This window comes from Pan troglodytes, chromosome 3, assembly GCF_028858775.2.
Source record: "Pan troglodytes isolate AG18354 chromosome 3, NHGRI_mPanTro3-v2.0_pri, whole genome shotgun sequence".
In the NCBI taxonomy this organism is placed as follows: Eukaryota; Metazoa; Chordata; class Mammalia; order Primates; family Hominidae; genus Pan; species Pan troglodytes.
Genome location: NC_072401.2, coordinates 120,095,983 through 120,121,636, shown reverse-complemented (window position 1 = coordinate 120,121,636; position 25,654 = coordinate 120,095,983). Strand labels below are relative to the sequence as shown.

Genomic DNA, 25,654 nt, shown 5'->3' with positions numbered 1-25,654 from the left:
ACAATCCTCTATGTGGTAAATGAAGTCTTGATGAATTAAACTATCTCTTTCCATTGAAAATGCCTATTGCTGTGGATAGACAGATTGCATACATCGTCTGTAACTGATCTTCACAATAATCTTCAAAGTAGTGTAAGGGGATTTCCAGTCCCTGCTTGTAATTATTCCAGAGCTGGGAGGTTGGGGACTCATGCACTTCTCTCATCACCCTTCACTCACTCTTCAAGACAGAGGATAATTGTCTTGCCCGATTGCTGAGACTAACAGAAGGGACTGAGAAAGCCTAGCTCAGGTCAGTCCCTTTTAAGACTCCTTACTTGGGATGTATTCTCAGCTATATTTAGAAGAGTGGGCTCTCTCCTTTGCCTGAGACTGGGGGGAGAAGTTTAATTCTGGGATGAAATATTAAGAAGTTCATTGTGGTTGCACATCTTAGCCACATTCTCAAATTCAGCTTTAGCTTCTTAAAAAAGTTTATATTTTAATCTTCATCTATTTCCTATGTTTTTCAAATTATTTCTAGCCTCCAGAGTGATATTACAACATGAATTTTATTATGAAAAATTCACGTTTGGAAAGGTAACATGCTAGTACTAAATAACTGGGTTAGATTTTCAGCCATGGCCTATATTACTATAAAATTTAGATTTTTTTGATACAATGTTGTATTCATTTTGTTGAGCAGTAAAAATAACAACTACAACAATAACAAAACTCTTCATACTTTTTGAAACTACAGATTTTTGCCCTTGGGTCCCAACAAACTTGCTGTTTCTTCATGTACTGGCATTGTCTGGTGCTATAGTCTGAATGTCCTCCAAAATTCATGTGTCAAAACTTAATTGCCGGTGTGATTGTATTAAGAGGTGGGGCCTTTAGGCAGTGACTAAGTCATGAGGACAGAGCTCTCATGAATGGGATAAGTGACCTTATATAAGGGCTAGAGGGGACCAGTTCTCCCTTTCCATCCCATATGAGGACACAGCGTTCTCCCCCTCCAGAGGATGCAGCAACAAGGCAGCATCTTGGAAGCAGAGAATGGGCCCTCCCCAGACAGATACCTGCTGGCACCTTGATCTTGGACTTCATAGCCTCCAGAACCGTGGTATTTTTAGCAGCACAGACAAACTAAGATCTGTGGTAATAGAAAGTATCTAAACTCCCATCAGTTACACACTGTCTGTATAGACCAAGCACACAGAGAAATAAGACAGGAGATATAAATAGCAAGACCACAATGTCAATAAAATCCTGCCTCCACCTGCCTCCTCCCAACAAGTTTCACCATTTAGGATAGGTAATTTCTCTCGACTTATGTATACAATGGCATGAAGACTTCAATATCTTTACACTGGTTGTGTAGAAATGGACCAGATTTCATTGCACCCAGTTATATTTTTTCATGACATTTGGATAGCTTTCTCCTTTTTCACAACCAATCGAGTTCATGGATCTGAATTTCTGAGACTCAACCTTGTATTAACTATAAAACCCTGTTTTAACAATATTATTTTCTGTATTCTTACGCTCTGGCATGTGGGACCTCACTAACCAAGGAGAGACTGGCCTTCCAAGGCTTAGGTAATTCCTAGAGATAGTCCACTTGCCTGTGAGCACATTTTCATAAGTAAACCAACCAACCCTGAGTCCACATTCCCACTGCCTCCTCTACCTGGCTCTGACACTCCAAGAAGCAATATTCCTCTGTCCTAGTCACCCTAGCACCAGGTACCAGACAGTTGGGGACCATTCTTATAACCCAGAACCTGCCAAAATTATTTAAATTATCAAATCCTAAGCCTACTCAGCTACTCGCCTTGCTTGGCGCATTCCTTCCTGTAGAAACCACAATACAGGCTCTTGCCCATGCCTTCCACTCTCTGCTTCTGCTTCTGACTGACCCTGGTGTTTCCCTGGGCTGTCCTGTGTGGCCCTACCCTTGGGAACTGTGAGTAGCAAACTATCTTTTCAATGGTAATTATCTCCTGATCTGTTGGCCTCGCTATAACTGAACAAAATAAAATCCCAGATACATTTTAAAACAAACCTATATCCTTGCAAAAGATTATATGCAACCATTGGTATTTAAATATGCTTGCCTTTTGTGGGTGTTATACACTAAAACTTATTACAAATTAATGAAATGATGATTTTCTAAAATTCTTTAGAAAAATAGTATTATTGAGAATGGAATGTGGCAGTTGTTTTCTATTGTGATTTCTTTTAACAGAATGTCATCTTTTTCAAACTTGGTTAAATGCATCTGACAATTATTTAACGTGAAAGCAATTTAAAGCTAAAGCTACCTAGTGGCCTCATAGCTTCAAATGGAATTTTTTGTAAGCTTCATAAAGACAGTAACTTTCATTATAAATTATTTTGAAAATAGAGTTGAAACAAAAATCAAGTAAAACTAATTATATCTGTGATTTGTATTCTGAAGAAAAAGTGCAAGGTAATGATGATTGACTTGATAGCATGTGTAGAAGCCCCTAGTTCAGTGATTGACATGTAATAGAATATTTCATTTTATTTTATTTTATTTTTTGAGACAGAGTCTTGCTCTGTTGCCCAGGCTGGAGTGCAGTGGCTTGATCTGGGCTCACTGCAACCTCCACTTCCTGGGTTCAAGCGACTCTCCTGCCTCAGCCTCCCGAGTAGCTGGGATTATAGGCATGTGTCATTAGGCCCAGCTAATTTTTGTATTTTTTTTTTTTTTTAGTAGAGACAGGTTTCACCATGTTGGCCAGGCTGGTCTCGAACTCCTGACCTCAAGTGATCTGCCCATCTGGGCTTCCCAAAGTGCTGGGATTATAGGAGTGAACCACCACACTTGGCTGTAACATAATTTAAAGATGCTATTTTTCTCTACCAATACCTGCAAGAGCATTCAACTAGATTTGCATTTTGGAAGGAAGTTGGACTACCAAAAGCCATAGCAGCAATTTCATAGGGTTAGGGTAGTGTTTTTCAACTTTTTTTCATTATTACTTCCTAGGGAGTCTTTTTAGACTTTTGTTTTTCTAATAATCTCCTGCCACCACCCCACCATGAAATGCAAATGCTTCGGATCTGCCGTATAACTGTTTATCTATTGTGGCTCTCTAGAGGTCCACGAACCATTGTCATTCCTACAATTTTTTCACCACCACCACATCAACTTTCATGCTCCTGGGGGGACATATCACTCCCATTGACAAAGCATCCTTAGGCTTGCCAATGGTTCTTGGCTACACATTAGAACTACCTGGAAAGCTTTTAAATTCCAAGGCCCTACTCAGAGATTTTTATTTGTCTGCAAGGAAACCCAGGCTTTCTTATTCTAAAACCCTCCAGTGGGTAGATTAAGGAAGATCCTTCACCACTGAGCACAGAGGAGCAACTCTAACTGCAGTTAATGCTTTAAGCCCATGCAAGTTAACTAAGTATATAATTGGGGTATTCGTCCCCTCCAAATCTCATATTGAAATTTAATCCCCAACTGGAGGTGGGGCCTAGTGGGAGGTGTCTGGATCATGGGAACGAATCACTCATGAATGTCTTGGTGCCTTCCCCACAGTCATGAGTCAGTTCTTGCTCTATTAGTTCACATAAGAGCTGGTTGTTTAAAAGAGTGTGACACCTCTTTCCTCTCTCTTTTTCTTTCGCAGTTGATGCCTGCTCCCCTTCCCCTTCCACCGTGTTTGAAAGCTTCCTGAGGTCCTCACCAGAAGCAGATGCTGGTGCCACACTTCCTGTACAGCCTGCAGAACTGTGAGCCAAATAAAAACTCTTTTCTTTATAAATTATCCAGCCTCAGGTATTCCTTTATAGCAACATAAAAGAAAGACACCAAATAAAATGAAATGCTGGGTTTGGAATTTACCTTCATTAATTAACATAAATTGATAGGCATTGATTCTTTCACACTACAATAAAAACTTGTATATTTATATGGATTCCCCATGTAGACTCAGAAAATGGTTGTTGAGTGTCTGCTTCTTTTCTTCCTTAAGAAAATGGACATTTTAGTCCTACTGCTGAGTTTTACCCTGTACTTGGTTAATTGGTTCTTCATTCTGTTCCTATGAACCAAAATGTTAACAAATCGGATCTTATTAGTGCAATCAACTAATTAAAATTTTTCATCTTTTGAAAACCACTATTGGAAATATGAAATCAGACAGAGTGCAACACCAAACATTTTGAACCTCTAGTTACAAAAATTCTAGAGAGGTGAAAAAAGTGGTTTTTTTATTCTTTTACTTACTAACTAACCAAATTAACTAACCAAAAAAGTTTCCTTTTGGACCATTATGGACATTTAATATGATTTCTGCTTTCCTGGAAATATCAAACATTAATCAAATACCCAAAACTAAGGTGGCATTAAGCAATGAGAGTCATTTGGACAATACTAATGGTATCCAGTCTACTCATTATTATTTAAGTCATGTCAATTTTGAGCTACATTGTCCTAAAAGTTAATATGTAGGCATATATTACTTATATGTACATACACATATTATATAGACACAAACACACACACACAGTGCTATGAAAGCATATGCCAGAATTAAACTGCCACATTTTCTTAAGTTGTTCTCATTGTTGATTTAATTTTACATATGGTTCGAAACAGCCTTTTAACAAGAGAATCAATTCTAAAGCAGAAGTGTGATGATTACTTCTCCTGGGCTAGGTTTTATTAATATTATACCAATTCTGCCCCGACAGGGAGAGGAAGAGGGCTGAAGATGACAGAGGTTAAACAGCAGAGTTCAAGGCAATAAACTTATTGCAGGTGGCTTTAATCAAACTTAAGAGGACTGGAACTGAAGGTCATTCTCCTCCTCTGCACTTCAAGAGGAAATACTGCTTTAAATAAGGCTCAGGCTGTTGACATGAGCATACTTAGAAAATAATATTGTATGGGAATCCAGGCATAGAAACAAAGTGCTGTGTCCCATTTGCTATATAGCTTAAGGGAAAGGCTGTGCCACATTACGTGTCTCATTGCCCATAAAAGGTAGTATTACTCTGCTCACAACCTATTGTTCGAATATGCATTGTGCCTGATGTAAACCATTTCCCTATCAGGCTGTAAAAGAGATAGTACAGAGATGACAGAGAAGTGTATCATGAGAAATTCTGAACTTCACAGAATTCCATATGCTTTAAGATGAATTCAACTGACTTAAAGCCAAACAACAATGTAATCCCTTGTAAAACATAAAACACCAATGAAATATTCATTTTGATAGAGCAGATTAGGAAGAGGATTTGGTTCAAGAATTTTAGCTGTGACTTCACAAAGTCACGGGAAAGCAACTGTGACTTCCTGAAAGCAACACAACTAATAAGTTCAGTGAAACAACTTGTCGATTCAAAGGGCTTGACCCAAAAGTCCAAGCCTAAATATATTTCTTTTAATGACACTAATTTCTACAGGGAAAAAACCTTTATTAATTTCACTCTTAAAACACGCATAGCATTCTCTCAAGCACTTTGTATAAGGTGTTTAGGAAAGAGGGCATGCTGAATTATTTTATCTTGGATTTGAAATGTTAGAGCGAAATTATAAGGAGACTGAAGTACTTTATTGTAACTTTCTAGGACTTTACAATCTCTAACAATATTAATCAAGACAGAAATGTACCATTTCTAAAAAATAAAGAACATAAAAGGGATCATCAGTTACTGCTTTCATGTTATATTTAGAATACAGCAGAGAACGAGCGAATGATGTGTAGGGCTTTCATAGGAAAGCAGAGGCTGACCATGGTCTGATCGCCAGACTGTGGAATCCTTCAAGAGTTGTTCCATTCTTTTTGGGTGGCAGATTTCTAAAACTGGGTTACAGAAAGAGTAAGACTATCACTGACCTTTCCTAATCACCAGCCAGCTGTTTTCAAAATAGCATGGGAGGTCACAAAACAGCCCATCTTGAGCCCTCATTTTGTCAAGAGTGTTGCTTTTTAATGGATGCCTTCCTTACTTTTCTTCCTAAACCTTTAAAGTCATGTCTCATACAGAAAATAAAACCATATACATTACAGTAGGATACACATTTTTAAGGTTATGGCATCTGGACCCACTTACAGTATTTCATGTGGGGAACTTCTTAGATATAAGTCGTCCTCCCTTTTTTTTTCTTTCAATCTGCCTCTGGTTAGATGATGATGTGGTGCTGACATTCCTTGATCCACAATGCCCTACACTTATGTCATCTTGCTTTTTCCAGGTATTTTCCTAATAGTGTTAAAGAAAGTGTTATTGGCCGGGCGTGGTGGCTCACGCCTATAATCCCAGCACTTCGGGAGGCCGAGGCGGGCAGATCATGAGGTCAAGAGATCGAGACCATCCTGGCCAACATGGTGAAACCCCTACTCTACAAACAATACAAAAATTAGCCAGGCGTGGTGGTGCGCGCCTGCAGTCCTAGCTACTCGGGAGGCTGAGGCAGGAGAATTGCTTGAATCCGGGAGGCAGAGGTTGCAGTGAGCCAAGGTCACGCCACTGCACTCCAGACTGGCAACAGAGCAAGACTCCATCTCAAAAAAAAATAAAAAATAAAAAAAGTGTTATTTAGTCAAGTAGCTGCCATCAAGACAGCTATAAGAAAAACTTTTGAGGAACAAATTGTTGGCTATTTTGACTACATGTATATAGTACCCTAGTTTTGAGGTAGGTATGTTGTGTTATGAAACTTTGGAAAATAAATATATAGGGCAATTCTGGACAAATCATCTTGCTTTTTGAAATCTGCAAACCAATTATCCTGGGATGTCATGTCTTGGTTTCTAGCATTTTTATCTTAATAGATACAACAAATACATCTCACTTTCTTGTCCCAGGTAAGATATGTTTCGGTGTCACCTGCCTAAGATATAGTTAGTGTGTTTTTTTCTTTAACTCATTCCCATTTGGGGGCATTTGCAAAGGGTTATGTCATGGATAATTTCTTTCCTGCCAATATTTTCTTAAAGTAATACTGTATTGATCTTTGGCAATTAAGCTGATATAATTACACATCTTGTATCAAAATTCTTTGTGTTCTTTGTACATTTTTTAAAACATGATCCTCTGCAAAAAGTACCAGTGGATAGGAAATAAGTTAAAAAGACAACATGACTCTGAAATATTGTCAGAAAATACTATTCTAGGAACTTTTGGTAGGTGCGAATAATAATGGCTCACATTTATTGAGTGTTTATGCTTGGCACAGCATTAAGTACTGTACTTCATTACCATTTAATAAACAGAAATGCCAGAAGATAAATACCATAATTACGCATGTTTCAAGTTTTATTAAGGAGCTGAGGTTCAGAGAGGCCAACTAGTCCAAGGTCATGCACAAGTCAGTGGTAAGGTAGGATGTCAACAAAGATCCTGACTGCAGTGCTTAACCACCACACCATTCTCTCTCTTATCTGTATAACACTAGCTCCTGATTGATGGTATATTTTAAATGTTAACTTTCAGCTAAACTCCACCACTGGGTATTTTTCAGGCATTCTATAAAATTGTTAGATACATCATACAAAGCCATTGAAAAACTACATAAGGCAATTATTTCCTTGTGCAAAGACATTAATTATCAAAATATTTCTCCTAAGAGAACTGAAACAAACATTCTAAGCATGATGAATTAAAGTTTTAAAAGTTATATTATTATTGGGTGTTTTTTTTGTTATTATTACTAGTTGGTAAAACACGGCCTGAACCATTGCCGTAACATAGAGCATCTAACTCTAGTTTGAATCAGCGTTAACAGTCAGTGAGTGGCTTAGCTTAGTTTTGGCTGATATTTGTTGCTATTTGACTCAAGTTGTTCTGCTACTCCCAATATGGATATGTCCATTTCTTTTATTTATTTTGGTGGAGCCATTGCTTTATTTTTACTGTAGATATTCCAAAAATAATTAAGGAGTTAGCTAAGAAACTGGGGTTGGGGTAACTTGATTTCCCCAGGACTAAAGAGTTTCCCAAGAAGTATGAGTTTCAATTTTAGCACCAGGACAGTCCCAGGCAAACTGCAATGAATTGGTAGTCTACTGCGAGTAGACTGGTAGCATTATTTTATTAATTATCCTTTTATAACACTAATCTATCTCAAGTACACTTAATGTGCACTTGATTTGACACTAAAAAGCCATCCTAGATTAAGCCTATGTGGCCAAAGTAAAGCTGACATCAAAGAAAAGAACTTAAGGATAAAATTCTTGCCTAATCTAGGAATTCCCAGATTTTGAAGAGTAGTATCACAGCTTAGAAATTAAACTTTAACATGTAAAAAGCACAGTAATATCTTTAATAAACATCTTAACAGAAATTTGGTTGTACACAAATGTGGCGTTACTTCCACGTAGGTATGTAGCACTGAAAGCAACATGACTGTCAAGTAATGTTTTGCTAACACACACACCTCAATATGAGTGTTTCTCCTGAAACAGTCACCTTGAGAGGTACACACTTAGCACAGTGATGTTGATTTGGCATAAGACATTTCTAACACTCATTTTAAAATTGCCTTTAGAGTCAGATTTACTTAATTTATAGCCTGTCCTCAATTTTTATGAAAATGGCATTGGGAGTATGGATGACTTTCCTTATTCATCTTATATAGGGTTCAAGTAACTTAATTTTTTCCTAAAACCAAATTCCTGCCTCAGAGGGCAATGTTTACTACCACTGATGATATTCAAAAGAGCATGACACATGAAGACAGTTCCAAAAAGATATGACAGCATCTCTTTGATCAACGGCAGCATGTTAGCATGAGAAAACAACTCAAATTTTAAAGAGAGCAACTTTGAAGTTACAAATTCTATATAATTGTTCCCTTCCCCCACATCACTTATGTTAATTTAGTCATACCTTTTAACTGTCAGCTAAAAAGCCTATGATTTTGGTTCTCATGCTAAACCCTGACTTCAGCATTGTCATTCCATGTCTCAATCCACCTAATTATTTGCTCTGATACTGAGCCCCTCTCTTGTAGCTTGCAATGTTTTCTCCTCTGAAAATTACTTTTCCCCTTAGGGCTGCTGTCTTTACTTCTAAGATATCAGCAAGTTACCTTGTAATTGCTTCATGGAGAAGTCTGGGGACATGGTTGGTTGTGTGAGGTCTTTTTAGGTAAATTTGTCAACACACCATCCTTTAATAAAGTTTTTTCTCAACCTCAACACTATTGACTTTTTTTTTTTTTTTTTTTTGAGATGGAGTCTCGCTCTGTCACCCAAGCTGGAGTGCAGTGGCATGATCTTGGCTCACTGCAACCTCTGCCTCCCAGGTTCAAGAGATTCTCCTGCCTCAGCCTCCCAAGTAGCTGGGATTACAGGTGTGCGCCACCACACCCAGCTAATTTTTGTATCTTTAGTAGAGATGGGGTTTCACTATGTTGGCCAGGATGGTCTCGAACTCCTGACCTCAAGTGATCTGCCTACCTTAGCCTCCCAAAGTGCTGGGATTATAGGTGTGAGCCACTGCACCCGACCAACTGACATTTTAGGTTAGATAATTTTTTGTTGTTAGGGGAGCTGTCCTGTGTATTGCAGGAAGTTTAGCAGCATCTCTGGCCTCTATCCACTAGATGCCAGTTGTGACAACCACAATGTCTCCGGTCATTGCCAAATGTCCCCTGTGGCAACATTATCCCCAGTAAAGAACCATTGGCTGACACAGGGATGTAGAGATGAGTCATTCTCTTTATAGGGTTTTAAGTAATACATTATACTGCTGAGCCAGATTAAACTTTGAAAGGAAAGAAAAAAACCCTCACATTTAAAGTAAATGAAAATATGTTTTAATTAATTGATAGAGCAAAATCTAAATTTAGAAAAAAATATGCTTTCCAGGTGAAACACGAAGAATGTACACAAGATAGAAAACTGTCCATTCATTCTTCCATTCAGTCAATATTTACTGAGCATATACCAAGTGCCAGAGACCCCATGCCGGGCACGGGGGTTACAGTGGTGAACAAGATAGACAGATGCCTGCTCTCAAGAAACAACATAGCAAGTTTGGGACATGTGTTACAATATAGTGAGATACGTACCTTCCCACAATAGGTGGTAGAGTAGTGCATTTATTAATCATGTTTTTTGTATTCTGTATTTTATGATGTTTTGATATTTTGATGGAATAGAAAGGCTTGAGGGCTGGGGAGAGACTGTCCTTCCCAGAGCTAGTTAATTGCTAATATGATAAATAACTTGCCGTCCAGTATTCCTTTCATATGTAAACCAAGCATTAGTGAGTCCATCTCCCTAACCACTTCCTTTATCTCTCACACACTAAGCCAATATTTCCTGCCCTAAATCAACACAGGACTAGAAACCCAGCCAACCAGGGATAGCTCCTATGTCCCAAAGCCTGCCAGAATTATTCAAACTGGCTAACCCTAAACTGTTTCCCCTGCCTCGCCTTGCCTTTCCTATGGAAAACACAGTAAAGGCGGTGGCCTCTGCCTTCCCCTCGTTCTTTTTTGCTTTCTGAATGGCACTGGTGTTTCCCCGTGTGGTCTGCATAGTGGGGCTGCCTCCTCCTTTCGGGAAATGTAAGTCATAAAAAGCTTAGTGGCATGAGCCTCTGCCTCTCCATGTTATCATTCAGTCACCTCTACAAATTAAAATCATTGAGACAAGAAGCAGACAGAAAGGGGACCCTATCCCAGTCAGAGGGGCCAGAAGAGTTTCCCTGAGGAAGGATTAGAGTCAGTAAGGTGAATACATGAGAAATAAATTTCATCCAAGGATAAAAAATGTATAAATGGCCTGGTATAGGCAAGTTGCAGTAGGAGACTGGGAGGGCAGATTCATTTAGAGTGTTTATCTTGAAGGCAATTGGAAGCCATTAAATATTTGATTCAGGTGGTCAGGTTTGATCTGTCTTACTAGGAAGATCCTTCTGGTTGCATTGTGAGGAAAGAGCTGGACAGATGCCAGTTAGTGGACTAGTGAAGCAATGTAGGAAAACATTGACAGTGTCCTGAATGCAGTTGGTGACTGGGAATGAACAGAACGTGACAAACTGGAAAGATGTTCAAGATGAGGAACTAAGTAGAGCTGATGAATTGAAAGGGAGGAGGAGAAAGGAAGAAGTCAAGGTTTCTGGCTCAAAAACCTGACTAGATTTGTCTGGTAGTGTCTTTCACTGACACAAAGAACCCAGGAAGAGAATCCAATCTGGAGGGAAGGTTGAATTTGAGGTGTCTGTTAGACATGAAAGTCGACATGTCCAATACTCAGTTGGATGTGCTTCTCTGGAGCAGGGAAGAGAGATGCTCTACAGGTGGAACATTTACAAATTACGTCCCAATGATTTTAAACTCACTTACAAGGAACAGTAACGGCAGCTATGAGATGACCCTGAAAGAGGGAGCTGAATGAACAGTCCAGGGCAGAACCTGGAGGAGCACCAACATGAATCAATAGGAACAAGAGGAGTCCTCAAAGCAGAGCGAGATGGGGGTGACAGGAGAGAGGTGGGAGGTGGGAGGAAAAGCATTGTCTGGTATGCTCTCACTCTTCCACTTCCTCCCAGCCTCACTCTGTCCGTGTCCCCTTCATCATCTGAAAAACCATCCTGTCCAGAGTCTTTGTTGAAGACTCAGCCCCAAGCATTGCTTCTTTTGGGTGCTTTCCCTGACTACTCCCAGATAGGGGTGGGGGTCCGACCGCACACCTTACAGCACCGACCTCATCATACTAATGTCTCCATCAATGGCAGGGACCAGTTTTCTCACCACCTTGTCCTCAGTCCAATAACGAGCACATAGCGGGTATTCAATACATATTTGTCAAATGAAAGAAAAAAAATGAAAGCTTGCATGCTTTCACAAGTTGTAAGGCAGTCCTTTGGGTAATTAGCTGAAAACAGTTTACTCTTATTTCAGAAGTAATTCTAATGTTTTCTAACCCACAGATGTTTAGAAATAGAAAATTAGAGGGGAGAGAAGACAGAACTAGAAGAACACATGCTCGCACACACTGACGGAAAAGCTGAGAGCTTGAAAGAGAGAAAAGGCGGCCAGGCGCAGTGACTCACACCTGTAATCCCACCACTTTGGGAGGATCATGAGGCGGACGGATCATGAGGTCAAGAGATCGACACCAGCCTGGCCAACATGGTGAAACCCCGTCTCTACTAAAAATACAAAACTTAACTGGGCTTGGTGGCGTGTACCTGTGGTCCCAGCTACTCGAAAGGTTGAGGCAGGACAATCGCTTGAACCCGGGAGGCGGAGGTTGCAGTGAGCCGAGATTGCGTCACTGCACTCCAGCCCGGGGACAGAGCAAGACTCCATCTCAAAAAAAAAAAAAAAAAAAAAAAAAAAGAAGAGAGAAAAGGCTAAAAGGCTAAAATGCTTTGTGTGTGGCACTCTAATGCCCTTTAGTGCCAAGCCAGCACATTCACACAGTTTAACAAAACACAGTTCAAAAAGTGATGTTACATGAGAACACTGAGTCTCTAAGGAGCTTAAACCATGACAGGTAACTCTATTAGGGAAGTCAGGCAGCATATGTAAATGTTTAATAGATTTATAATATGATGGCAATTATTTTTAGTTTTTAAAGTGAAGATTATGTGCATTTCAGAAAGATTCAAAATTTAAAAGTCATGATGCATTTTAGCTTCACTTGCAGTCACCTGGAATATGAGCACTATATGGACTGCCTCACTCTCTCATAATAGGTGCGCCACACACACAAGTTGCTGCCATACGTGGATAGGCATTATTCAGAATTACAAAACGGAATCTCTTGCCTTTCTCACGTATAAACTCATGAAGACAATGTTTCTTACAAAAGCCTACAAAGCTTAACACAGCATTTGCAAGTGGCTACCTCATTGTTAGCAATGTCTTCTTTGTTGGGGTAAGCAAGAATTTAGGAAGATGCTACCAACGCCAAGTTCCCTCTTCATCCTTCACAGAACAGCACGCAAGTACTTCTCTGTCCTCTCCAGTTAGCTTGAGCGTCGCTCAGCAACTTAAGACTGTGTTCTTGGATATTAAAATAAAGCTCACTCAAAAAATATTCCTAAATAGGACATGACGGTTAAACTGGCAATGCTATAAATATTACAGGACCAAAGTGTATTTTTGTCTTCATTTCTCTATGCCAGACACTGCTAAACCAACTGTGCACACACAAACTTCTTTGTTGTTGTTGTCAAGGAGAGTATGCAGCTTCTTTAGGACTATTTTAAATTCGGTGCCTCATTTCACATAAATATTTACCCAAAGGAAGGTGTCTGACAGTGAAAATCTGTACAGCGTCATAATCCTTTTACACAGAGCAGCATTTTTACTGTACCCTGATGAAGGTATAAAAAGCTCCTCCATGGAAATACCATTAAGAAGACAGTGAATGTAGAGAGTAAAAAAGGAAAGGTTATCATTATCTCCAGAAGGTGAAGTTTATAAAAATAAAATTTCTTTGTCAAGAGGCCCAAACAGAGTGCCCTGTGTATGAAATATGCTCAGCTCAGCAATCTCAATGGAAAAAACAGAAAGTAATGGTGAATTATTTTTCAATGCATCTGAAAGTAAGTACTTACATATCTCTTACAAATTGTTTAAAAACTCAAATATTTTAAGACAACCTCTGAAATGGAGACTAAGTTATGTATTAGGATGGCTAGCCTGAAATGTCTGACAGTTTTAAAAAGTACTGAGGGATAAACCACAGGGAAGCTATCAGTGAAAACAATTTTTGTAGCACTGTTCTAATTTGAATAACAATAACTTCTTAGAATTATTCAAGAAATGGGTATTATTTCCTACTGACTTTTGCCTACAATATGTAAGCATCTTAAAACAATAATAATATACAGTTGGCCTTCCATATTTACAGTTTCTGCATCCACGGATTCAACCAAACAAAGATCAAAAATATTTGGGAAAAACCCAACAACAATAAAAAATAACGATATAACAATTCAAAATAATGTACATATATATATATAAATATACATATGTTTTCTTTAAATTGAGATGGAATCTTGCTCCGTCAGCCAGACTGGAGTACAGTGGGGCGATCTCAGCTCACTGCCAACCTCCACTTCCCGGGTTCAAGCAATTCTTGTGCCTCAGCCTCCCAAATAGCCGGGACTACAGACTCCTGCCACCTGGCTATACAGCCTACTGCCTGGCTAATTTTTTGTATTTTTTAGTAGAGATGAGGTTTCGCCGTGTTGGCCAGGTGTGCTTGAACTCCTGACCTCAGGTGATCTGCCTGCCTCGGCCTTCCAAAGTGCTAGGATTACAGGTGTGAGCCACCGTGCCTGGCCCAAAATAATATTTTAAAAATAAAATACAGCATAACAACTATTTATATAGCATTTACACTGCATTGGGTAATATAAGTAACTAGAAATGATTTAAGTATATGGGAGGATACATATAGGTTATATGAAAATACTATGCCATTTCACACCAGGGACTTGAGCATCCTTAGATTTTGGTATCCAAGCAGGGTCCTGGAACCAATCTTCCACAGATACCAAGGGACAACTGTACTAATAACCATTATAGATTGAACACCTATTATGTGCCAGGCACTCTAGTATTTTACAAGGATTTTGTGATTGATTCTTGCAATAATCTTTTTTAAAAAGTTATATTTTTTTTCTTTATTGTACAGGTGAAGAAACTGAGGCTGAGTATTCAAGGTCAACTGCCAAGTGAGGGCACAAGGATTCAAACCCAGGCAATCTGATTACACCCTGGAGATCCAGCAGTAGGCCAAGCCACTTCTCCTGTAGTTTATGGTCTACTGTCTGAGGCAGACTTTAGACACGTAAGCAGTACACATGTAGGTGCTCCAAAGGAAAATTAGAGGATATTTTTGGAGAATATAACATGGGGTCCTAAAATGAGCTGTTAGGGAAGAATGGAGACTAAACGACACTGGTTGAGAATTAATAATGAGTAGGAGTTTGTCAGGCAAAGAGACAGGGAGTGTTTCAAGCAGGGGAGAGGTATGTGCAGAGGTCCCGAGGCAGAAAAGAGTTTGTTCTAGTAATGGAAATGAAAGGAAATGAGTGTATCTGACATGTACTGAGCAATAGAGAGAATGAAGGGAGATGTACTTGGACATGTAGGCGGGGCCTTGCAAAACTTATGAGGAATTTTGTATTTCATCCTAAGTGCAGTGAAAAGTAACTGGAGAGTTTTACTAAAGACAAACGTGGTCCTGTTTGCATTTTAAAGTCTTTGGGTTGCAGTTTGGAAAACAGACTGGAGGATGAAAAGAGACAAATTTGGGGGTCATTGCAGGAGTCCCAAGTGGCTGATGATGATGATTAGACTACTGGTGGCAGTAAAATTGGGAGAAAGAGAGTGTATGTGAAGTGTATTGTGGAAGTAGATTTGATGTACAAGACTTGGTGGTGGACTGGATGAAGAGAGAGGCGCTCCAGACACCTCATTACAGGCTTTCCTTAAACCACTGCTCAACTTCCTCCCACTTCTCCTGTGTCTGATGGGGACCAGTCCTTTTCAGAGTTAACACCAGTGTAAGTATTTCATGAAAGAGAGGAGGACACCACAGGCTTGATAGATAATTGTTAGTGATCTTATGTTTAAGAAGATAGTAGTGATGGATAGGATGGGGGAAATGGAGAAATAGATGGAAGACAGCTGTCTACCCCCATAGAACAGCTGTGGGACCATCTGTTTGTCAAATTTCCCATACAAAATGCTCCAGGCTGTGTACCCTGGGTGGTTATCATGCTGCTGGAGAGCATTAACAGTAATGTCAGTGACCTGAGAGTTCAGTTTACGAATAGTATCTGAACACGGCCATTTTGATGGAATTCTTTCTCTTTCATTTTTATAAGAGAAAATAAAAAGAATTATCTTAAAAAATAAAGAGTTCTTCAGGAGGCTAAGGCAAGAGGATCACTGGAGCCCAGGAGTTCAAGATCAGCCTGTGCAACGTAGCAAGACCCTGTCTCAAAATAAATAAATAAATATTAAATACATTAAATTGAAGAGTTCATACATATACAGTCATGCATTGCTTAACGATGGAGGTATGTTTGAGAAATGAACCCTTAGGCGAACATCAGAGAGTGTTCTTAAACAAACCTAGATGGTATAGCCTACTACACACCTACGTTATATGGCAAAGCCAATTGCTGCTCCTAGGGTAGAAACCTACACAGCATGTTACTGTACTGAATACCCTGGGCAATTGTAGGATGATGATAAGTACAGTTGACCCTTGAGCAACCCAGGTTTGAACTGTATGGGTTCACTTAGGCACATTTGTTTTCAGTTATAGTTACACCACATGTGCCTGCCTCTCCTGCTTCCCCTTCTGTTTCCTCCCCTCTTCTGCCTCTGCCACCCCTAAGACAGCAAAATCAACCCCTTCTCTTCCTCCTACGCAACATGAAGACTGCTCAACATGAAGATGACAAGGGTGAAAACCTTTGTAATGATTCACTTCCACTTAATGAATAGTAATATGTTTTCCTTGCGATTTTCTTTTCTCTAACTTACTTTATTGTAAAAATACAGTTTATAATGTATATAGTGTACAAGATATTAATATGTGTTAATCAACTGTTTATGTTATTGGTAAGGCTTCCAGTCAACAGTAAGTTATTAATAGCTAAGTTTTGGGGGAGTCAAAAGTTATACGCACATTTTAAGCTTTGTTGGGGGTTGGCGCCCCAGCGCCTGCATTTTTCAACTGCCAACTTATTTGTGTATCTCAACACATCTAAACATAGAAAAGTACAGTGAAAATATGGCATTATAATCTTCTATGACCACCATTGTGTGGTCCTTTGTTTACTATCACATGTAGCACATAACTGTATTATTATGTATACATTGATTTAAATACTGATAATTTATAAAAATTTAAAAATCAAACATCAGGTCCACGACAACAAAAAATTAAGCAATTAAGCCCAGTATTAATGATTACAGATTAGAGAGATCATGTTCCAAAACATATTTTTGGCACTCATTCTGGCTGTGTATATTTTACTTGAAGGTAATCATTTCCGAGACTGGCTTATTCAGCAAGCTGCTGTTAAAGTTATTTTGCAAAAGATTTAGACTCAGTCTCTTTCTACTCACACGTATAGGAATAAACTACTTCCCAGTGGCCTCACTGGGAGTCTCTATGTCCGTATCATGGAATTGTGTGTCTGAGTTTGGAATTGATTAACTAGAATTTATACAAAGAAGAGTGGCCAAAATAGTGAGGGTATTCTAAACTTTTTAATATTAAGAACAGATGAAAGAATGGGGGATATTGAGCCTGGAGAAAGCAGCTTAGGATAACTATCTTAACTATTAATATTTTAATATATACTAGAAAAGCTGTAATGTGGAAGGATTGAATTTACTTTCTGTGGCTAAAAAGGGCAAAATAAACACCGATGAATAAAGGACAATGGGAAGCAAATTTATGTTCAATATAAGACAGGCCTTGCCAAATTAAACAGTTCAAAAATCAAACAGTCTCAGGAGGTAGTAGCTGGTTCATTGGCATGAGTGGTATCTTCAGAGACTAAATGACCATTTTTGCTTAATGTTTTATAAAGTTTGATCAGTCAGTAAGCATTTGGCTGAAGATTCTAAAGTCTCATTCTATTTCTAAGATTCCATTGTAGAGTTGATTACGTCTCCAGTATCCATTCTCACCACTCTAAAAGCCATAAATTTCTATTTGATGACTTGTGTAGTTCACTGGCATCGCATTGTGGAGTGGTGGGAAGGGGTTTGAAGCTAGGCTAAGTATTTGGTGCATTTCATTTCTCTGGCTACAGTGATTGGGTTGGGGTGAGCATGTAATTTAATCCAGTTCTGATGTCTTGAGAATTCTGGGACTAATATGCTTTCTTCCCATGAGTTATGCATTGAGAAGTATGTAGTCTCTACAGTAACTGGTAGTCATCTTAGAACCACAGGAGAGATCTTGCCTAGAATGAAGTCAGCAACAAGGAAACCAAGCAAAGAATTGAAGAGAGAAAGACCTGGACCTGATCACATCACGAGACTAGTAGATCCAGCCTTTTCGAAGCCAGGTGTCCCAATGGACTTTTCAGTTACACAGGTCAGTGGAGTCTCCTTTTGATTTAAGCTGTTTGAGTGTATTTTTCACACATGCAAATAAGTTATTCCTGACTCTTATCCAATTATGTGTAAAGTAGTATCCCATTCTCAGAAAGTGAAAAGAGACCAGCTGCAGTCTGCATACAAGGGTCTACATAGCAATCAAGAGATCTCGCTAAAACTGATCTCTGAATCACGTAAATCCTAGTTTATCCAAAAAACTGGTCTCTATAACCATCAGTATCTCTTTCAGAATAAACCATGTTAACTAGCATTGCAACTGAAAAATTAATAAGAATTTAAAGATCTAAAGCAGTTTTATTGAAACTTTTCATCCTACATGTATAAACTCAATCCTTTTTTTCTCCTTGCAACGTTACTGTCCAAAAAACAACAACAACAACAACAACAACAAAAAGCAGCTATGACCAATCTAGAAATCCTACAGTGTTAATGACCTTGTGAACAGATTATATTAACTGCTTAAATAATTTCTTGATTTGATTAAGGTTTTGGTAACTTCTCAGCACTAGAACTATAAGACCCATAAACTATTCTGTATGTTGTTTTTCAATCCTCCTTAACCTTGGGTCTGTAGAATTTGGGTTTTGACACATATTAATAAGTCATCCTTAGCTGGATTCAAATGTTACCATCCTTACTCATCTATGTTTATATGTGATTAAAAATAAAAAGTGAAAACTACAAACATATACTGAGGCTAAATAGTAATATCAACCTTGCCTCCAGGATAGAACTTTCCTGGCTGCTGACTTGTGGCCAATTGATATGCTGAAGGTATTGATGTTTTCCCTCAGTCCTCAGGGCATCTGGCCAGGGCCAGAGGCAGACTAAGACCCCACATCAGTAGCCTCTGGTCAGGAGCAGCCTTGCCTGTTTGCCCAAAATGCTGTAGAAATATTTTCATTTCCCACATATGGCACTGCAATAAAAATTCCAGGATGCACTACCCTAAATAACATGACTTAAAGTTCTACCTTGTTCCTTATTGAACTTGATATAGTCCAACTTTGGAAACCTATAATAAATATTACTTTGCCAGCATATTTGTAAAGGAAACTTAAGGCTTTCCTTTGAACTGAATTCAAATAATTTAAGAAAACCCCGAACTTATTTCCTTTTTCATCATTGACATAAAATATTTCCACTCGTCTTTCCCCCTTAAACATTATTTATTTTTATGGCCTTTTTCTTAGTGCTCCTCCTAGAAAAATGGATTTTTAGCAAGTTCTGGTATTAAAATAAAATTGTGAATTTTCAGGGTGGAGCATGTTACAGTTCATGTTTCCTCGCAGCATTGCTATTCATGGGCAAGATTCGTAAAGCTACAGAGAAGTGAGAAATTTTGTTGTAGGGACCACACATAGTCCTTGGAAGATTTGTAAGGGACACTCCACAAAGACAGGTTCTTGTTTCAATACAATGATCCCAATGAACTATCGACCACTTTTCTATCAGTTTTATTAACAATGGTTATTTAAGGTTATCAGTTTGAAATTACAGAAAACAAATTCTTACACAGGTGTTCTTATGTTTCAACTTAATGTTGACGTAGAGAAAACCATTTTCTGCCGAACATGAACCATAAATTTAATCTGTGCTCAGTTTCTATGAAGGCCTCTTGTTTAACCAGGATAAAAAAATCGATTATCTACAAAATATTAAATCTAGGTATTTGTTGGCCAATGTAAATCAGAACCAGTTTAAGCAATTTAAGTTTATAACCAGCAGAAGATAAATTATTTCAAGATGCTCACTTTCATAGGATAAAATATTTTATTAACAATAACATGTCAGATGCAAACAAGTTTACAAGCTCAAAACTCTGCTGTAACTCTGAAGGAAAGGATGGGAAGCTTTTCAGAGGACTTATTTTTCTAACCTGGTATCTTCTTTTGAATTCCACCTTAAACGGTGCCTTACTTCTTGTGGGGTCAGTGGTGCCTCTATCTCAGAATACAGGTAGGCCAAAGAAAATGCTCTCATCTATTTTTGAACATCCTGGGATCCTCAAAGTGAAAATTCTTATAAATAGTAAGAAATATATGAATAGAAGACTGCTTGGAAATGATCCTATTTCAGTCAGAAAAAAAGATGCCTTCTGAGAGAAAGATGACAAGCATGTGGATGACCACAAAATCCAATGGCTTACTTATAGCAGCAGGTACACTGCTTATACTTCATTATGCTAGATTCACAGCTTGCAAAATGAGTAATATGAACAGAGTTTAAAACAAGTAGAAATTTGAAGCAGTGACGGTATTCAGAACAAAAACTGTAACTCGCCAAATTCAAATTACTGACTGACGTAGTAAGGAGTTTTCACCCAGGAAATAGACAAACATTTACTGATTTTTTTATTATGTGTAAGGTTGTCCCTATACTAGGCATTCCATAAAAGCCTGAGGCATTTATTGGCAATCCCAACCAAAGAGCTCTTGATTCAATTTAGCCAAAGGAATGGAAAGAGATTAATTGTATACAGGTAGGTAGTAATGGATTGGGTGTGGAGCTGGTTTCTGAGAATCTGGGATCCCACTGATTTGCTTACATAATTTTCTATGCCTCACTTACTCCAGGGTATTCCTGATCTATACAGCAGAGATAAGTCCTTTATACAGTTTAGATTATAAAGAAAAGGAGTGCTATGGATTTATTTCAACACAGGATTGGTTTTCTCTGCATTTCCTGGAGGAGTAAAGCTCCTTGGGAGCATATCATGGCTATATTGTATAAATTTTTTCACAAAAGAACCTATCAATTTGTAATTTTTCAGTAAATATTAAAAACAATAATAGCATAATAACTCTAGATATTTGGGGAATTGTTTTCACAAATTGAAATGTCAGTAGTATAATAGTTTAAATATCATAGCAAGCACCCAAACTAATAGTCAGAGACCTAGGTTCTCATCCCAGCTCTCCTACTTATAGCTCTGTGAATGTGGACAAGTCATAGACCCCTCAATCATGAATTTTGTTTTTACTTATGAATCCTTAATTTCTGAGGTTTATTGTGAGAATCCAACAAACTGTATTCTTTTTTCATTGAAAAGTCCTGTAAGTTATTTTATCTATCTTTATTGAACATGTATCTAAGATATGATAGTATTTTCACATCTCAGTTAACATAATAAATATAACTTAATATAATGTTTATTGTATAGCACTCATTTAAATCCTTAATTCAATTCAATAAATCTTAATCTAAGTCATCCCTGTGGGCAAAGAATTCACAAGTGAGATATTTCCCTCTCCTCAAGGTACTTACCTTTTTTTTTTTTTTTTTTTTTTTTTTTTTGAGGCAAGGTAGTGTTGTGATGCCCAGGCTGGAGTGCAGTGGCACTAACATGGCTCACTGCAGCCTCAACCTTCCGGGCTCAAGTGATCCACCCACCTCAGCTTCCCAAGTAGCTGGGGCTACAGCTGTGCCACAATGCCTGGCTAATTTTTTTTTTTTTTTTGTAGATATGGGGGTCTCCCTATGTTCCCCAGGCTGGTCTTGAACTCCTGGGCTCAAGCAATCCTTCCACTTTGGGCTCCCAAAGTGCTGGGATTACAGGCATGAGCCACCTCACCCAGCATATGCTATTTGTAATCTAATGGAGGCAATACACCCAGATAGAACCCCTCATTTATTCCACAAACATTTGCTGAATTCTGCTAGATTACAGGCACTGCCCTAGGCCCTTTGCTGCAAATAGGAAAAACCCTGTACCATGACTTCAAAGAGCTTGTGCTCTCATAAAAAAGGCAAAGTTTTTTTTAAGCTGCAAATTATTCCCATACAATATGCAAATGCTATACAGAAGTATGCACCACACAGTTTAAGTAAGGGTGGGAAGGAAGCAATGAAGAAGATGGTAAAAAGTACTAAAATACGATAACTAGAACAACTGACAAAAAGTCAGAATCAAATTTATGTTAAAATTCTAACTGTGTGATCTTTTACAAGTTGCTTTATTTCTCTCTTAGCTTCTAGGTCTGTAAAATGGAAAAACAATTCTCACAGGACTTTTGTGAGGATTAAATGAGGCAAGTGTAGATAAAGCATTAGCATTATACCTGGCACATAATAAATGCTCAGAAGTTTCATTATTGCTAACATATATGGCACATCTATATTATCTCTGCTTGAGTACCTAATACAATGTTATTTAAACAGCAGATTATCTGCAAATTCTTAGTTAGAGTTCTATCTGGCCATTATTATGAACATTAATTTAAAGACGTTTATCATTATAACCATCTATTCCAACAATATAATATTGAAGATGTAGTTTTTATTTACTAAATTAATACTAACCACCTGCTTATTGGTCCTTTTCCCTTTTCTTCTAAAAGCAGAATGTAGACAATAAATAAATTAGAAACCAAATGTATGCATCCACGATAAATCAGTTGATTGAAGGTTTTGATTAATGGAATTTGACTTAAACCAGACCAATCGATCTATGATAATCACTGTATATTTTTATTAGAAAATGTACACATGTACTTTTTGGAACTTTCCATAATAATTAGCTTAGGAAAAAGTTATTTTGATTTTGTAGAGCCTTGGGAGATAATTGAGCGACTCTATTTGTACAACAACAACAAAAAATGAGGATTTGGAGAAATCATTTGGCTAAAGTGAGGGGTGGGATTCCATTGAAGAATAAATGAAGTACAAGTTCTTCTATTAAAAACTAAAAGACAGCTCTTCACTTTACTTAGGAAAATGTAGCAAAATTTTTATTTATTTTTTTCTAAATAAATAGTCAAAATGAGATTAGAAGCCTTATGGTTTTAAAACTTTGAGAGGCTATATGATTTTCTTATAGGATACTCAGAATTCTTTATGTTGATATAAATTTAGAGATACATACAACTCAGTTACTCATGCAAACTTAGAAACATTCCATTTGAAAAGATCCAAAGAGTTGGCCAGTTCCTTATTTTTATGGCAAATAAAAAGTAGCCACTAAACTGGCTTTATTACTATGATTATTATTTGCTTCTGCTCTTCCACTTCCTCTTCTTTCTCCTCTTCCTTTCTCTCTTTCCCTCCATCCTTTCCTTTTTCCCATTTACCTTTCTTTCCTCCATCCTTCCTACCTTTTTTTCCTTTATCTCTTTCTATACATCTTCCTTTCTTTTTCTTTATGTGGCCAAGGACCAGGTACTTTCCTAAATGCTGGCAAAGAAACAGTGAATTAAATAGACACAGTTCCTTCCTCACAGAGCTCACAAACTTCTATGGAAAACTGTTAATTAAACAAGTGTGTCTATTACAAGATTATAAGTACTACAATCAAGCAAGTATGGGACAAAAAGTACATGGCTGTGGACTGTGGCTTAGTTCATGAACAAGAAACAATTTATTACCCAAGGCTTCTGAAGCTGCTTTACATCTTACCACATAGGTATTTATGTATCAGTATACAAATACAAAAATACAACATAATCAAACTTTGTCTCACAGTATCCCAAGATAACTAGGTTTAAGCATTTTGATTCACTCTAATAAACAGGCTAATCTCCTTCACCAGGCATTTATAAAATAAAGGAGTAAATAAAAGAGGGTTAAAGAAAAAGCATCTTTTTGTATCTGCATGGGGATGGCCTGAGACTTTCGGTAATGTCTAATCTTTCTACATAAATGTTACTGCAAATATGTGGGTGCCATTGGAACTGGTCTGGAATTTCAAGTCTCAAAGTACTAGTTATGACCTCATAAAACCTATGCCATCTGGTTTTTTTTTTCCTTGCATGCAGAAGTTTTAAAGTTTAGTATAGAAGGACTTATTTTAAATTTATTTCTTCCCACACAAATTTATATGCAGGTTGGCAAGCTTTCTCAAGGATCAACATTTCTGACTTCATCTAAGGGTTTTTTCCTTCACTGTAATCACAGATGACTGTTTTCCAAATGCTTTTTATAAGTTTTGATTCTGACCAATTAGCTAATAAACCCCTACATGGACTGATTAGTTCTGTACAAACAAACCTCTTGCCATAAAATATCAACACTTCTTAAAGGGCAACATGTGAACTGTTACCGTCCACTTCTAATTTATTGTGCCTACTTGCCTTCTTGGAGAATGGCAGCAGGCCAGGCAGGAATATCTAGGCTTGTTTGAAAGCTCCTTCTGGGTTGCCTAGCAAACCTCCTGTGATGGGAGCCAAGCAGCCTGGCCTCTGCAGATCCTGAGTACCCTGCAGACAATCTCCTCCTCCCAGGATGGAGTTCAAGAAGTATTCACAAATGTACATATTTAATACATTTCCATTATAAAGGCAAAGCTTAATCTGTGTAGATCAACACTGTTTCCTGACCAATTTCTGTATAATGCCAGTACAACACATACAGGCAGAATGCATTTTTCCAAAGTTGATAGCACAGGTAAATTTTATAAAAATTCAAATGATATCTATCTATCTATCTATCTATCTATCTATCTATCTATCTATCTCACTGTTTAATAACAATTACTAGGTAGCAGCACAGCATTTGCAAACTCTGTAGTCAGGACATTAAATATTCAACACTCTCCAAAGTTTTGAAACTCAAGCACATACCTCTTTCTCTCTCTTTCTTACATGCAATTTCAAGAAAGCCCTGGGAAACAGCATGGTAATGGAAGAAAGACTTGTCTGAGAGTCAGAGGACTTGCGCTTTAGACTCGGTTCAGATACCACCCGGTTGTATAGCCTTTAATGATTCACTTTGCTTTTCTAGGCCTCAGTTTCCTCATCTGTCAAAGTACAGGACTGGTCAAGGTCATCTTTAGGGCCATTTTTGATCCTAACATTATGTCTTATCAATAATAAAAAATAAAGAGAATTCAGCAGCTACCGTGAATGAAGGAAATGAAGAGTGAATACCTGAATAATGTCAAATTATGGATTATTTTAATGCAGAAAATATCCACAGCAGAAATTTCATCTTGCCTCTCTGCCCAGAACCTGCTAGGATCCAGGCAAAGCTGTGCATGTTGGGCAAACTAGCAAGACAGACCAAGACAGTTAACTTGCATGAAAGTTTTGGGTGTTGCTTGAAAAGAAAAAAGGAGAGGGAGAAGACTCCAGAAGAAGAGTGAAGGTGATACAGGAGGACAGCTCAGTGTCTCCCTGAGTTTGCCTCTAAGAAATAGATTTCAATTGATGAGCAGGGGTGCCCTACGCAGGGACCAATAGAGGGTAAATCAATGCTGCTTCAGTATCCCGTTAACCAAGTGGCATCCCGCATAGAGTAGAAGCATTCTCATTCCCTGTGGATGAAAGGTCTGGAAGAAGGGGATCTGCTTGTGTACTGTGGGGATTTGACAGACTTAAGGGAGCCGGACAACAGCACCCTGCTCCTCTAGAGAAAAGCCTATTTGACTATAATAATCATAATCTGCATTTATTACATTTTATAACTTACAGCATTTTCAGTTTTTGTTTCATTACACCATTTAACAAGATGCCTCTTTTAACTGATCATATTCTTTTCTTTGCTTTAACTGATAGAAAGTTCAGAGACCAAACTGCAACCCAGCTCTCAGGGTTGCTGTGTGTTTTTGTATAGATTTGCACCATA

The 25,654-nt window shown here is 38.1% G+C and overlaps 1 protein-coding gene and 1 long non-coding RNA gene across 5 annotated transcripts in view; one reads left to right on the top strand and one right to left on the bottom strand.

Annotated features, from left to right (window-relative positions):
- Window positions 1-3,764, top strand: part of LOC129143846 (uncharacterized) — a 36,368-nt gene extending 32,604 nt beyond the window's left edge. Inside the window, exon 4 of the long non-coding RNA XR_008547785.1 lies at window positions 3,651-3,764. This is a non-coding gene — a long non-coding RNA (uncharacterized LOC129143846). The remainder of the gene's footprint in view (window positions 1-3,650) is intronic.
- SYNPO2 (synaptopodin 2) overlaps window positions 1-25,654 on the bottom strand; it is a 172,141-nt gene that overhangs the window by 108,733 nt on the left and 37,754 nt on the right. The gene's annotated exons all lie outside the window — the stretch shown is intronic.